The sequence below is a fragment of the Cyprinodon tularosa genome, unplaced genomic scaffold (genome assembly GCF_016077235.1).
Source record: "Cyprinodon tularosa strain WSP-4 unplaced genomic scaffold, ASM1607723v1 ctg525, whole genome shotgun sequence".
Classification (NCBI taxonomy): domain Eukaryota; kingdom Metazoa; phylum Chordata; class Actinopteri; order Cyprinodontiformes; family Cyprinodontidae; genus Cyprinodon; species Cyprinodon tularosa.
The window spans coordinates 213,520-230,659 of NW_024039258.1; the positions used below are offsets into that span (position 1 = coordinate 213,520).

The 17,140-nt window shown below is 41.2% G+C and overlaps 1 protein-coding gene across 1 annotated transcript in view; it reads right to left on the reverse strand.

Moving 5' to 3' along the window:
• The window catches only part of LOC119795836 (titin-like), a 166,156-nt gene extending 161,201 nt beyond the window's left edge, over nt 1–4,955 (reverse strand). The window contains 1 exon segment of the mRNA XM_038304063.1: nt 4,801–4,955. The gene's annotated coding sequence lies outside the window, so the exon portion shown is untranslated.
• Between the last annotated feature and the right edge of the window lie 12,185 nt (nt 4,956–17,140).

The window sequence follows — 17,140 nt, forward strand, 5'->3', positions numbered from 1 at the left end:
ACTGCCTCAGTACTACAATCACTGCCTCATTACTACAGTTACTGCCTCAGTACTACAGCTACTGCCTCAGTACTACAGCTACTGCCTCAGTACTACAATCACTGCCTCATTACTACAGTTACTGCCTCAGTACTACAATCACTGCCTCATTACTACAGTTACTGCCTCAGTACTACAATCACTGCCTCATTACTACAGTTACTGCCTCAGTACTACAGCTACTGCCTCAGTACTACAGTTACTGCCTCAGTACTACAGTTACTGCCTCAGTACTACAGCTACTGCCTCAGTACTACAGTTACTGCCTCAGTACTACAGCTACTGCCTCAGTACTACAGTTACTGCCTCAGTACTACAGTTACTGCCTCAGTACTACAGTTACTGCCTCAGTACTACAGCTACTGCCTCAGTACTACAGTTACTGCCTCATTACTACAGTTACTGCCTCAGTACTACAGCTACTGCCTCAGTACTACAGCTACTGCCTCAGTACTACAGTTACTGCCTCATTACTACAGTTACTGCCTCAGTACTACAGCTACTGCCTCAGTACTACAGCTACTGCCTCAGTACTACAATTACTGCCTCAATACTACAGTTACTGCCTCAGTACTACAGCTACTGCCTCAGTACTACAATTACTGCCTCAGTACCACAGTTACTGCTTCAGTACTACGGCTACTGCCTCAGTACTACAATCACTGCCTCAGAGTAGCTTTGCCTCGTCTGTTCCTGTTTGGCTGTGACTCCATCCTGGAAAGAAACATCAGATGTGCTGCTGCCATCAACACCTTTGTTTCTAGATGTTGGAGATCGGCCTGTTTTCCAGTGTAGTCCTGTTTCTCTGACTGTGACTAACTGGATGTGCTCTCTTCGTCCTCTGGCATGGGAGCTGGCTCGGAGCTCGTCTGCCTGGCTGTGTGTTTCCTGGACGGGGCCGCCTTTTACTGCTGCTTTTTGTGTCTCTGCGTCCGTCTCCTTGAACGCCAGTCGGCCTCAGCAGATGGCCGCTCACACTGAGCCTGGTTCTGCTGGAGGTGTCTTCCTGTTCAAAGGGAGTTTTTCCTCTCCACTGTCGCTACAAGGATGCTTAGTGTGAGGGATTGTATTTGAGTCAATGAGTCGATGCAATCAACTGGTTTTCCTTAGATAGAAAACTGTATCAATTTGACTGTATGATCTGGTGAACTGGAAAGTGCCTTGAGATGACATGTGTTGTGAATTTGGCGCTATATAAATAAACTGAATTGAATTGAATTGAATTATTACAGTTACTGCCTCAGTACTACAGCTACTGCCTCAGTACTACAACTACTGCCTCAGTACTAAAATTACTGCCTCAGTACTACAATCACTGCCTCATTATTACAGCTACTGCCTCATTATTACAACTACTGCCTCATTACTACAATCACAGCCTCAGTACTACAATCACTGCCTCATTATTATGGTTACTGCCTCATTACTACAGCTACTGCCTCAGTACTACAATTACTGCCTCATTACTACAATCACTGCCTCATTATTACGGTTACTGCCTCATTACTACAGCTACTGCCTCAGTACTACAGTTACTGCCTCATTACTACAGCTACTGCCTCATTACTACAGCTACTGCCTCATTACTACAACTACTGCCTCATTACTAAAATTACTGCCTCATTACTACAATTTCTGCCTCATTATTACAGTTACTGCCTCAGTACTACAATTACTGCCTCAGTACTACAACTACTGCCTCATTACTAAAATTACTGCCTCAGTACTACAATCACTGCCTCATTATTACAGCTACTGCCTCATTATTACAACTACTGCCTCATTACTACAATCACAGCCTCAGTACTACAATCACTGCCTCATTATTACGGTTACTGCCTCATTACTACAGCTACTGCCTCAGTACTACAATTACTGCCTCATTACTACAATCACTGCCTCATTATTACGGTTACTGCCTCATTACTACAGCTACTGCCTCAGTACTACAGTTACTGCCTCATTACTACAGCTACTGCCTCATTACTACAGCTACTGCCTCATTATTACAACTACTGCCTCATTACTACAACTACTGCCTCATTACTAAAATTACTGCCTCATTACTACAATTTCTGCCTCATTATTACAGTTACTGCCTCAGTACTACAATTACTGCCTCAGTACTACAACTACTGCCTCATTACTAAAATTACTGCCTCAGTACTACAATCACTGCCTCATTATTACAGCTACTGCCTCATTATTACAACTACTGCCTCATTACTATAATCACAGCCTCAGTACTACAATCACTGCCTCATTATTACGGTTACTGCCTCATTACTACAGCTACAGCCTCAGTACTACAGTTACTGCCTCATTACTACAGCTACTGCCTTAGTACTACAGTTACTGCCTCAGTACTACAATTTCTGCCTCATTATTACAGTTACTGCCTCATTACTACAGCTACTGCCTCAGTACTACAACTACTGCCTCATTACTACAATTTCTGCCTCATTATTACAGTTACTGCCTCATTACTACAGCTACTGCCTCAGTACTACAGCTACTGCCTTAGTACTACAACTACTGCCTCAGTACTACAGCTACTGCCTCAGTACTACAATTACTGCCTCATTACTACAGCTACTGCCTCATTACTACAATTACTGCCTCAGTACTACAGTTACTGCCTCAGTACTACAGCTACTGCCTCAGTACTACAGCTACTGCCTTAGTACTACAACTACTGCCTCAGTACTACAGCTACTGCCTCAGTACTACAATTACTGCCTCATTATTACAGCTACTGCCTCATTATTACAGCTACTGCCTCAGTACTACAACTACTGCCTCATTACTACAGCTACTGCCTCATTACTACAATTACTGCCTCAGTACTACAGTTACTGCCTCAGTACTACAGCTACTGCCTCAGTACTACAACTACTGCCTCATTACTACAATTACTGCCTCATTATTACAGTTACTGCCTCAGTAGTTTAAAATATAAAAAAAATTTTCCCTTTAATCTCTATTTATTTCAATTAGAATAAAAAAACAACTATTGTAGTTAAACTTAAAAAATAAAATAAAAACAGAAATAAACCGACAGCAGTATTTTATTACAGTTACGATAAATGAAAGTCCAGGATCTTCTGACTTTCTGTTCCTCTAGAAATAAAACCTCAAAGTTTCCTTTAATATGAAACTTTAAACAATTAACCCTTTAATGCCAAATGTATCATATTTGATACATACGGTTTCTGAAATGTTTTGCGTCTGACACCTTTTGCATAATTTAATGGTAAAAACTTTGCTCTAAATCCTATTGTACACAATCAGATATACCTGATAACAGAGGGCAGAAGACTACACAAAAAATAATCTTGACTCATCACATAGTAATAAAATATTAATATCAAAAATTTATTTCTGTTTTTTCTTTTTACATATTTTGTTAAAAGGCCAAATAAGGACTTCAAACCAAAAAAAGTAATTTTTTGTTTTGGTTTATTCTTGGATCGGGCTTTAAAGGGTTAAACAGAAATACATAGAAAAACAGTTTTTATCAAATTCATATCTTAAAAAAGTTTCCTCATTAATAAAAGCGAGATGCAGCCTGTCGGCATCAGGACCAAAGCTCTGTTTACTAAAATAACCTCATGCGGCTCTGGGTGACATATTTCTATCTTTGTGTGGGACCGAAATCCCAGAAGGTTCCTCTTCATCTGATCTCCAAACATTAGAGGCACAGAATCAGTATCTCCTATAAACCTGCAGAAAGTTCAGGTTCAGTTCTGGACCTGCTGCTGATACCAGAACCAGTCTGAGTTCTTCCAGGTCTCCAGGTGAGGTTAACCATCAGAACCTGGATCAGAGGAGCAGTTGACTTATTCATTTTTAATTATGAAAAATTAAATCCCTTTATTTTCTCCCAGTGGAGAAATGAACCCTCCGTGTTTAATCCTTTAAAGCCCAGGGCAGCACATTGGATCCATGAGTTTTTGAGACTTTGCCTCATCAGTGTGATGCTTTTGTTGTTGAAACACTGACTTAAATATTTACACAGTGAACAGAAAATGTATAAAAGATTATACAGAATTGTGTAATGTCTCCAATTTGATGCAAATAAATGATCTAATTAAACTCAATGACATTCTCCTATTGAAAAATGTGAATGTTCTGTCAATCATTTCATGGTTCAGACTTTAAAGGGTTAAGGGTCTTGCTCAGGGACTGTCTAATCACTAAGGCCAACGATCCCCATGAGGACTATCAGACTAAAAGTTGTGACTCAGCTCCTCCACCTTCATCAGGACGCCTGCTGCTTCGCTGATCTGGGCTCAGATCGATCGCAGCCTCGGTTCTGATCCAATAACAACATGGATCAATGAGGGGAACCCTGCTTCAGAACCGGACCTGCCCTGCTGGTATTTACAGACCAACATCTGAGCGACAGATATGGCAGTGACCAAAAATACTCCTGCACCCCCGCCCTGACCCGCCGCGCTTTGATTGACAGCCACCATGTGGCACATTGCTGGAGCTGCAACTGATACGCCTGCTGCTGATTCCCTTAAAAAGCCATGGCCCCAGCTGACAGGCCTCTCTGATGCTCTCAGCAGCTATTCTTGGCTTTCCTCAGATCGCTTCACACTCTGCTGCAGGAGGCCCTTCTTCTGCAGCCAAAAATACATCAAAACCTCAGCAAACCTCTGAAAATCAGGAGTCCGACCCCCGAACTGATCCCAACTTCCCCCAAAAACCCAGAGTCCGTCTTCCTGATCAAACCACACAGTCACATCTACTTACTTGTTTCCACAAGAGTGCCTGGAAGAGAAGGGACGAAGCCCGAGTGACTAACGAGAGAACCCCCCTTTATCCAGAACGGTTTGTGTAGAAAGATCCAAGATGAACGGGATGAGCCTCGAAATATTCCCCGACAAAAACAAAACTACACAGAGAGAGGCGTGTATTGTAGTTTGCTTTCCCTCGCAATCCCTCCACCCGAGGCGAGGCTGGGAATGCTCCAACTGCTCAGGAGGGCCCAGATGGAGCTGGAGGGTTTTATACCAGGGGGGCAACCTGCATCACCACCCCACGGAGCCTCCCCATTGCTGGCGGGGGACCGGGCTGTATGGAGATGGCAGCCATTTCATAAACCCCCTACTGCCAGTCTGTGTTGATAGCTTCGATCGGGAATGTTAAATCATCGACTCAGTTAACTATGATATGTCAGTTTCCTCGTGAGAAGACTGCCAGAGCATTAGCCAGTTTAACAACCGTCTGCCAGTCTTTAAGTTGACGAGCTACATATGCAATGAATCAGACTTAGCGTCTGTCATACTGTACTCGTCAGGACCGCGACCCAGCACCAATGCTCGACCAGTTATGCCCAACTACCTTACTGCCATACTAAAATTCTGCTAAAATTATGCTTAACCCTCTTCTCATAATACAAGTTACTGCCTCAGTATACGTTACTGCCTCGTACTAAGTATGCCTCATACTACTACTCTTTCTCCCAGACTACAGTTAAGCCTCAGTATACAGTTACGCCTCATTTCTACCTTACATCCTCCCCTACTACAGCTACTGCCCCATATCAGTTACTTTCCTATACTACAGACTGCCTCAGACTACATTTACCCGGCCCCCCAAACCCCCAGTACTCACAGCACTGCTCAGTACTAATAAACTACTACAGCCTCTTTAAAAGTTAAGCCTCATACTACGTTACTGCTCATACTACAGCTACTGCCTCAGTACTACAGTATGGGCCCCATACTACATCTACTGCTCAGTACTACAGTTCTGCCAGTACTACAGCAACTGGGCCCCACACTAAAAGCTACTGCCTCAGTACTACAAGCTTCCATCTTTCAACGCTCAACCTCAACACAGCTACTAATTTAACCCGTTTAAAGGGACGCTTTAAGGAAAATTTTGAAATCCAAATTTTTAAAACTTTAAAGTTTAAAAATAAAAAGGGGGGAATATAAAATATTTTTAATTTCATTTTTTAATAAAAACCAACAGTAAAACCCAAAAATAAAAAAAAACAGATAAACCGCAGCAGTTTATTACGTTAGGTAAAATCATATTTCTGAATTTCCCCTTTCTCTGGAATAACCTCAAGTTCCTTATTGCCCAAAAAAATTTTTTTAACAATTAAATTACATGAAAAACGGTTTAACAATATATCTTAAAATATTTTCCCCTAAAAAACTGCGCAGACATCAACGAAAAAGCGTTACTTTAATCCTAGCGTCCGGAACAATTTTATGTTGGGGGGGCAAAACCCGAAGGTCCCTTCTCACTCAAACATAGAGGCAATGTAATACCCTTAAACTGCGAAATTAGACATTTCTGGGCCTGCTGCTAACAGAACCAGCAGTCTTAGTTCTGAGGTAGGTTACGAACCGGAGTAGAGGAAAAACATTTTAAATTATAATTGATTAAAAACTTAATCTCCCCTGGGGGAAATAACCCTCGTTTTAAACCCTTTTTAAACCACTAGCACATTGGACCAAATTTAACTTTTCCCCATCACCAACTTTTTTAGTTGAAACACTTACTTTAAATATTAACACGTTAACTAAAAATTTTTTTTATACAATTGCCTAATCTCCATTTTGATTTCATAAAATTTTAATTTAAAATTAATACTTCTCCTATGAAAATGAAATTTCTTCCCAAGTATTTTTGTTCCTTTAATAAATTTCTCACTTCCCAATCCTAGCACATTCCCTAGACTTCCTAAAATTTGACTACCCCCTCACCCTTTACAGCACGCCTGCTGCTCGTATCTGCTCAATACCCTTCTAATAACAACCAGTCAATTGGGGGAACCCGCTCAGAACCAAACCCCCCTCTGAAATTTTCAGACCAAACGCAGTAATGCGAACCAAAAATTTCTTGCACCGCCTTGAACCCGCGGCTTATTAAAACTTCACATGCTGGAGCTCAATCTACGCCTGCCTAATCCTTAAAGCCATGGCCCCGTACGGCCTGAGTTTTGCATATTACTTGCTTTCCAAAGGATGCTTTAACCCCGCTGCAGGGGCCTTTTCGCAGCCAAAATTTTAAAATCGCAAATTTTTAAATGGGGTCCGGGACCCCGAACCATTCCTGGTTTTCAAACCGGGCTTCTGATCATAACACACGTCATCTACTTACTTTCAAAAAGTAAATGCCTAAAAAGGGAAACCCCCGATTTACTAACGAGAGAACCCCCCTTTATCCAGAACGGTTTGTGTAGAAAGATCCAAGATGAACGGGATGAGCCTCGAAATATTCCCCGACAAAAACAAAACTACACAGAGAGAGGCCTTGTAGTTTTGCTTTCCCTCGCAATCCCTCCACCCGAGGCGAGGCTGGGAATGCTCCAACTGCTCAGGAGGGCCCAGATGGAGCTGGAGGGTTTTATACCAGGGGGGCAACCTGCATCACCACCCCACGGAGCCTCCCCATTGGCTGGCAGGGGCACCCAGGGGGGCATGATGGGAGATGGCAGCCATTTATGAAACCCCCCAGTCTGCCAGTCATGGTGTTGATCGAGCTTCGATGGGAATCGATCTGAAATCATCCGACTGCAGAACTTTAACGTTTTGATGAAAGCGTCTCTTCCTGATGGAGACGCAGAGGATTTAAACAGTTTGAAAACCTCTGCAGGCCGTTAAATAACTGCTGACAAAAAAAAGGAAGCAGAGTCAGAGGCTGTCCCTGTCAATCAACCCCCCCGCCCCCGCCTCCATCCACCATGGCTGCTGCTTACAACACACCACCACACTCTTCCTCTTCATCCTCAGCTCCACTGATGCTGCTTCACATCCAGCTTTAAAGGCTCTGCATCCAAAAACTACAAACCGGACCCAGAACCGGGCCGGCGACCCAGAACCGTCCTGCAGGTCCTGGACCTTCTGGCCCAGCATGGAGGTTTGGTAACGCTGTTTGGTAACTCATCTGTCAATCATCCATCTGTGTCGCTCCATGGAACCTGAGAAGCTCCAGCAGGAGCGGCGAACATGTGGCTCAGCAGCTGAAACCGGCGCTGACCCACATCCATCAGAACCTCGGATGAGCTCCTGTTCATCCAGGGGAGAAGATGGAACTTCTACATGTTCTAGTTCTACAGCAGAGACCAATCCAATCAATGGGAACCCTATTTAGAATAACTGGAGACAGGTCATAGTTGATATTTTCCTGATTGAACCTGGAAAGTTTAAGAAGCACTAAAAAAACAATATTTTTTTTATAGAGGGTTTGACTTATTTTACATGATGTTAATAAAAAAGTGACCTTACTTTTAGATGTTACTGAGGAGATTTTAATATATTTGGGTCAGAAGATGAAGGTTAAAAAGACCCCTTAAAGTCACAGAGAAATCATATTTAAATGTCAAATCATTCTGGCTGAAACATGTATATAAATGTTCTCTTTATCAGACCATATTGTCCCAAAAGTTAGAAAATTGATATTTAAAACCCTGTCTTTTAAATTTTTTTTTTCCGTTATCTTCTGCAGGCCAGTTAGTTCTACGTCAGCCTGAACACCTAAACTCATCCAATCATATATCAACGGTCATCTGTGGGTCAAATTTCTTTCGGTCATAGCATCTTGATTCATATGTCGCAGCTAATATACGCAACGGTTGAAATCAGGATCTTCGCAGAGTAGTGGTGACCATTACAGGTGTATAGCTGGGGAGCAAATTGTTGGCCGTTTCTCTATTCACACAGCCTGAAAAAACAGACTATAAATATGAGATTAAATGTGTAATCTAGTCTGGCCTTGATAAATGAGACATTGGAAGATTGTTGATGAGAGCAACCCGTTGTTTTTCAAATCATGTCTGTGACAATTGGCCACGCTCTGACCAATGAGAGCCACTGTAGCTGGTGGGGGAGTGTAAACAAACAGCCTGTCGGTAAAACGGCAAATTAATGAGCGTAGAGCCTCTTCCTGCTCACGTTTCAACGAAAACCCCAAAGTCTGATCCTTCCAGAACTGATTCCAAAGCTGAGTCAAACCAGAACCTCAAAGCCCCGCCCGCTTTGCATCTAAAAATTCAAAACACATCTCTGCGTTGTGATTGGCCCGCCAGTTCTAGAGCCTGGGGCATTGATGGAGGCTAGACCATGCGCAGGCAAAAATGTGAAATTTTGGCCACTGGTGGGTGGAACTAGTTTACTAGGCTACAATTCACTAGAACACGAGTACGGACTTGTTTCCTCGCCAAGTATGTTCTTGAGAACCCAGGAAAGTCTGGACTCTGGGAGAACGGGAGCATGCAGAATAAATCTGGATCAACTGGAACAGACGCGTACTGATGACATCACCACATTCAAAGCTAGTCTGGAGCTGCATTTCACCTCCTGATATTAATAGTCTCTAGACCGGAGGTCTTCAACAGGGGTCTGCAACCCCTAGGGGTCCACGGAGGTACTGCATTGGGGTCACAAAAGTTATGGTTGATAAGATTTTTTTTTTATATTCCTCTCTGCGATTTTTTCCACTAATTGAAATATCTTTAAATCCACATGAACATGAATCCAACAGACTGCAGTAAACAGATAAATGGAGACAGAAGATGTCTTTCAGTCATCAATGCTCACATTCAGAGACACACAGGAGCTCTTTCAAGCTGGACACCATTTCATTCACAACACCTGTCCCATCAACCAGGAATCAGAAATACTTTAATAATCCCAGGGAGGGATTACTTTAGTTACATTACTCCATCTGTAATAGAGTGACTATAGGACCAGTTTGATAGAACACTATTTCATACAATAATTAGAGGGTCCCCGCTCCATCTCACTAACACTTTGGGGGTCCTTGGCCTGGAAAACGTTTAAGACCTCTGCTCTAGATAATAATAAATTCTGACTTTTTGTCATTTAGTGGGGGAATAATAATGAACACAGTCAGATAAACACAAATCAAATGAACATTTACCAAACAAAAAGAAAATGTTAGCCTTGGTTGCTGCAGAAGGGCTGAACTTCAGAACATTGTTTTTAAATAATGCATTAAATCAGTAAATGGGCCATAAAGCAACGTTTAAAAGTATAATGTTCTCGCCTCAAATGATCTTAAAACATACTTTTATTTAACAACAGCAACAGAAAAGAGAACTTTTAACTCAATACTCTGAGCTCTGTGAGCGCTACACTGAAAGGAGACGGAGGAGACTCATCCACGACCTCCGACACTAAACTCTCCTCCTCTTGCATGTTTCCGCTGTCCATAGCGTTCCTTGACAGCGTCATTTCTAACTCACCAATTTAGTGCTACTTGGTCCCAATGGAATTTCCCATTGGGAACCTGCTAGCACTAAGATGCTAACTGGTTAGCAAGATGCTTCCAAAAAACACGCCACAGTCAAACATGCTTGTGAACCTTCCTCTACAACAATCCCGCCCCCTTGATAATCAATCAATCACATTCATTTTATGTAAAGTCGGGCACCACTCGGGAGAATTCAGAAATGCAACCGTTTGAACAGCTGCTTCCTTATGACTTTAAGGGGCTTAAATTCTGCCTGAAATGTGAATTAAAGCAAATTCAGCTCCCAAACTATAAATCGTAAACACAACTGTTTGTATTCATGTGACAGAAAGGCATTGATAATTCTTTTTCAGGTGGAACCACTATTTTTAAAATGTCACCATGTCTGATTTATTGGTGATTAAACAAAGAAAAAAAAAAAAGAAAATATTTAGTCTCTCCAAAAACATTTTCCCAAAATAAACACTGCAGAACCCCATGAAAGCCCATTTGAAGCTCTGGATTAAAATCTTTATAGATCCACATCTGGACTAGAACTGAAGCAAATCTGGACTTAAGGTGAAGCATTAAGGTATTTTTCTACTTATAAAAGGGAATCTTGTCAGACTAATATGCTGATTTATATTATTGCATAAGACAAAGCCTTTGCTCCTAAGATTTAGTCGTTTCATTGAAATTTACCAATAATATCACCAAACTGAATAGAAATAAGAATAGCAGAGCAGCTTATCAAACGCATGCCGCTTACATCACCTGAAATGGTCGCACAATGACCCATAGAAATACTGCATTTATTGGAAGTGATGCTTAAACAGCCTCATGTTTGACGGCAGCAGATATCTGAAAGAGTATGATGACATCATAGAAACCAGGGGGGGATTTACCATTAGGCAATACTAGGCAGCTGCCAGGGGCCCCAAGTTCCTGGGGGCCCCATAAAACTCTGTTTCCATGTTTGGTTAATACAACTATTCCTTATTTCTGCACATTAATTATGTTTTTGATAAAAATCCTTTGGCTAAAATGCCATCAGAACGCTGATAATATTAAGTGTGTCTCAGCCCCCCCCCTTCAGTGTCCGCCATATTGGATCAGTCCATTTGCTGCACATGTTCAGAAAGGTCCAAACAGACAGCAGCAAACCATTTGAAAACAAACCATGCAAAGAGCAGTGTTGCCAACTTAGCGCTTTAGTCGCTATATTTAGCCACTTTTCAGACCCCTCTAGCACTTTGATTTCTAAAAAGCTCCTAGCGCCAAATCTAGAGACTTTTTTCTGCTACTGGAGACTTTGGAGACAACATCTAAAAGCAGCGAACTCTGCTCTCCAGAGCGAGTAGATTGGTAACCCCGCCTCCTGCTCTCCTCTATCTTGTCTGCTGTCATGATTCATGCAGCTATTATTTCATCCAAATGAAAAATGGAGAACAGATAAGCAGATCATGGCTTGTCTACAGTGAAAAGAAGGACTGGGTTATTTACTTTGGCCTTTTTGGAAACACAGGAAGGAGCAATCAGCTAAGTGAGCTTAGTGCTTGGAAAAAATCTTTCATTCCTTTAGAGACAGCATGAAAAGTCAGCTGAGTACAAAACATAGAGAGGAAAACAAGAAGAAAAGGGACAAGAAGAGAGGGACACAACCTAGAACAGATAATGGATGTCTATTCTATTAACATTTCTCTATCTGGAGAATGGGGCTGTTTATATGGTGTTTCTCTATTCAGAGGGGCCCCTGCCTGTCTTTGCCTAGGGCCCCACATTTCCTAAATCCGCCCCTGATAGAGACGAGCAGGAACAGGAATCGGTCTTCCAGCTGAACTGGAACTACTGGCAGCTGCTCCTGGGAGGTTTTTCACCCTTTAGTCTGATGAGATCTGATTAATATGGTGGATCTCAGAAGAATCTGTGAACAGGATTTGGCTTCATCTGTCATCAGAGCCTGTCTGTTTGAACACTGCACACATTGAATGTTTTTATTATCATCAACTCAAGCAGGAACATTTCTGCTAAGAGTCAGGTTAGAATTATTTACTTTTCTAATGAAGAGAAGCTGCCGGTTTTATTTAAAGATAAAGCTGCAGAACCTCTATTGATAGATCAGAATATAAAGCAGCACTGAGCGAGAACCAGAGAGACTGAGCCTGGAGGGACATGGACAAGAGAAGAGACATGGACAGAAGGGACATGGACAAGAGAAGAAACATGGACAGAAGGGACATGGACAAGAGAAGAGACATGGACAGAAGGGACATGGACAAGAGAAGAGACACGGACAGGAGGGACATGGACAAGAGAAGAGACATGGACAGAAGGGACATGGACAAGAGAAGAGACACGGACAGGAGGGACATGGACAAGAGAAGAAACACGGACAGGAGGGACATGGACAAGAGAAGAGACATGGACAGAAGGGACATGGACAAGAGAAGAGACACGGACAGGAGGGACATGGACAAGAGAAGAGACATGGACAGAAGGGACATGGACAAGAGAAGAAACACGGACAGAAGGGACATGGACAAGAGAAGAAACACGGACAGGAGGGACATGGACAAGAGAAGAGACATGGACAAGAGAAGAGACATGGACAGGAGGGACATGGACAAGAGAAGAGAAGAGACATGGACAGGAGGGACATGGACAAGAGAAGAAACACGGACAGGAGGGACATGGACAAGAGAAGAAACATGGACAGGAGGGACATGGACAAGAGAAGAAACATGGACAGAAGGGACATGGACAAGAGAAGAAACATGGACAGAAGGGACATGGACAAGAGAAGAAACATGGACAGAAGGGACATGGACAAGAGAAGAGACATGGACAGAAGGGACATGGACAAGAGAAGAAACATGGACAGAAGGGACATGGACAAGAGAAGAAACACGGACAGGAGGGACATGGACAAGAGAAGAAACATGGACAGAAGGGACATGGACAAGAGAAGAAACACGGACAGGAGGGACATGGACAAGAGAAGAAACATGGACAGGAGGGACATGGACAAGAGAAGAAACATGGACAGAAGGGACATGGATAAGAGAAGAAACATGGACAGAAGGGACATGGACAAGAGAAGAGACATGGACAAGAGAAGAAACATGGACAGAAGGGACATGGACAAGAGAAGAAACACGGACAGGAGGGACATGGACAAGAGAAGAAACATGGACAGAAGGGACATGGACAAGAGAAGAAACACGGACAGAAGGGACATGGACAAGAGAAGAAACACGGACAGGAGGGACATGGACAAGAGAAGAAACACAGACAGGAGGGACATGGACAAGAGAAGAAACATGGACAGAAGGGAAATGGACAAGAGAAGAGACATGGACAGGAGGGACATGGACAAGAGAAGAAACATGGACAGGAGGGACATGGACAAGAGAAGAAACATGGACAGAAGGGACATGGACAAGAGAAGAGACATGGACAAGAGAAGAGACATGGACAGGAGGGACATGGACAAGAGAAGAAACATGGACAGGAGGGACATGGACAAGAGAAGAGACATGGACAGGAGGGACATGGACAAGAGAAGAAACATTGACAGGAGGGACATGGACAAGGGAAGAGACATGGACTGGAGGAAGATCCATTTTGGTCTCAGTGGTTCAGAGGTTTTGCAACAGGTCCAGCTGGTGGGTTCAGGTGTCAACAGTGAACAGCTGCAGTTTACTATATCTGGACTGGGCTCTCCTTCTTCTGACAGGGGAAAGCCTGAATACAACAGCACCCCCTGCAGCTGATCTCTGGTACAACCACAACTCTTACACAAGCCAAAAAAATGAAAAGCTCTTCTTACCTCAAAAACACACAAATTGACGTTTTAAAAGTATTAATTTTTATTACTCCAGTAGAAGTTCATCTTTAGCTTTTTATTCCATTAAAAGCGTAAAAATACAATTTTTAAAACTACTTAAAATGTAAAAGTAAAAGTAATGCAGGAAAACAAACATGTTAAGGCCAGAAGCAGTTTTATTGCTCTACCCTTTTAATGAAAGATTTTTCTACAATTCTGGATGATAACTTCCTCAGACTTCATTTTCTTATTTTCATAACTGAAGTTAACAGAGTCACATTTAACTTTGCAGCATCTTGAAAAGCGATTTATTTTGGTTTGTGGTTAGCAACAAGTTGGGGCACCAATGAGTCCAAACACAAAGACTCTTATTTCATATATTAATTTATCCTATTTACTCACTATAGAAGTTTTCACTCAGCCTGTTTCACTTTCAAGGCCAAACAATTCTCCTGTGTGATGCTGTTTGTAGACCAGACATTGCTTCTTCCATAACAAACCAGATTCTTCCTCCAGGTTTATTCATAACATGTTACTGTTTAACCAAAGTGTCTGTAATTAGTTTTGACTCTGACTACTTTCTATTGTTGTCAGTAAGAAGGAACGAACGCTGCTCAGGCAGAACAGGGCTGATTACCATGAAATAATTTATGATGAACTGTTCTCTCTTTGCAAAGATAAAAATAAAGTGCCGACTGAGTGAAATCCATCGATCTCCGTTTATTTAATTGGAGCAAATAGTTGAACACTTTTTTCCCACTACACTGGATAAAACTAATTATTTTAATGTTATTGGGGGGTTTAAATACCAACAGGTTAGAACAAAAACAAGCTTAAATGAAACAAAACTAACGAGTCTATTTTTAAAATGTAAGGAGTAGAAAGTAAAAAGTTGTTCAAAAAATATTTAAAAAATTAGTCCAGTAAAGTATAGATGGACAACATTTCTATTGAAGTAAGGAAACAAAGTATTTTTACTTTGCTACTTGAAACTTCTGCTAAAGATATCAATAAAGCAATGATTTGACTTTAACTTATTAACTAGATGCAATCAGCTGGTTTTCCAGCTGCAGTAATATTGCATCTCTGATGGTTCTGAGTTGGTTTCTCAGAGGTTTGAACCATTTAAAGTTGCTCTGATTTAAATCCACAGATCGGTTTCAAACAGTCAGTGATTCTGAATCTTAGCTAAAAACAGTGTCTTCAAAAGCTTAAGTAGTTTCTCCATTTAAAGAAAAAAGATCTGCCTCTAATGTGAATGAATCAAAATGTTCAGGAAAAGTCTTACATTCATATCAATGCTGCACAGATCATCACACTTCCAGGTCTGCTTTCTCAGTTAAAATTCATCACAGCAAATAAATCACATCTGTGCACAAGAGATGAGCGACGGAAAGAAAAGCTGAGTAGCTCCTCCAGAGGCGGGTCTGTCAACGCTGCACAGAAAGTATGCTGGGAAACACAGGAACAGCTAGTATGGCAAACCACAAAGGCCAAAAATAGCAGAGTATGGCAAGACAAATAGATCATATTCAAGGAGAAGTCACTCATATTCAGAATTCAAACTTCTGAAAGTTCTTTAAATATGAAATGATTCCATCCTGTTCAATAAATGATCAGTGTTTTTAATTCACAGTAATTTTCATGTGAATGTGCTTTACTGGAGGCATCCATGTTTGTCAAAGAACACTACTGCCACCTACTGGTTAGTGACGTCACGGTGCGGTATCGGCTGTTGATCAAGTCCCAGTGCTGTATCTGGTGTTTGTCACAACGCGCTATTATCCAAGTCATCTTGAAAACATTCTTCTTCTTCTTTTGCTACACTGCAAAAACGATCTAGAAATAAGTTAAAATTTACCCTTAAATTGAGTAGATAGTTTAATATTTCTACTCTTAAAATAAGATAATTAGTTAATATGCACTTGAAATAAGACAATGCAATTCTTTTTTTCTGATTTTAAAAGTAAATCGTCTTGTTCCGTTGGCAAAGTTTCACACTTACCTCATCAATTCAAGAAGAAATGCACTTATTTTAATAAAAAATGACTAATTGAGCTTTCAGTTTTTTTTCCAGTGTACATATTACGTGCACTGCAAAAACAATCTAGAAACAAGTAAAAAAAATAGTGTCTTAAATGAAGAGTATTTACCCTTCATTTAAGCAGGTAAATAAGATGATTTGCCAACGGAATTAGTATTTTTACTCTTAGAATAAGATAATTAGATGCACTTGAAATAAGACAATGCTATTGTGTTTTATTTTAAATGCAAATTGTCTTATTCCGTTGGCAAAGTGTCTCACTTACCTCCTCAATTAAAGAAAAAGTGAAAAAAAAAACGTAATTTTGCTGTTTTTTCTCAAACCCGTCCGTGGAGGATCAGGAATCAGAAAGGTGGAATAACTCTTTTTTTTCACTTTTACCCGATGTATTCCAGCATCCAGCTGCCATGCACGTGGGCATTGTCAGTTTCACTATAGCTCTGGTGCATTTCAACACTGCAAAAAATGGAAATCTATATGTCTTTTTTTTCTTAAACTAAGTGCATTTGTTCTTGAATTGAGGAGGTAAAAGAGACTTTTTGCCAATGGATCAAGACAATTTACATTTAAAATAAGAAAACACAATTGGATTGTCTTATTTCAAATGCATAACATCTAATAATTTTATTTTAAGAGTAAAAATACTCATTCCTTTGGCAAATCGTCCCATTTACCTACTAAAATTAAGGGAAAATACACTTGATTTAAGACATTTTTACTTATTTCTAGATCATTTTTGCAGTGAATGGTGAAGTCCTCTGGAAATCTTCAATAATTGTTGTTGATTGCAGATGTGTCTAGTAGTTCCCATTGATTTAGCTTGTAAAGCGGGGAGAATGGCGCTAGGCTTACCGCACCGTGACGTCACTGCCGGAAGATGGCAGGAGGGAGGGGTTACTATATTTGGGTAAAGATGGCCGCTATATATTTTTTACTAATTAACACTAAATTCATTAAATCACTGGGAACGGATTAGTTTTAGGTATAAATAAAGATCCACTGATTATTCC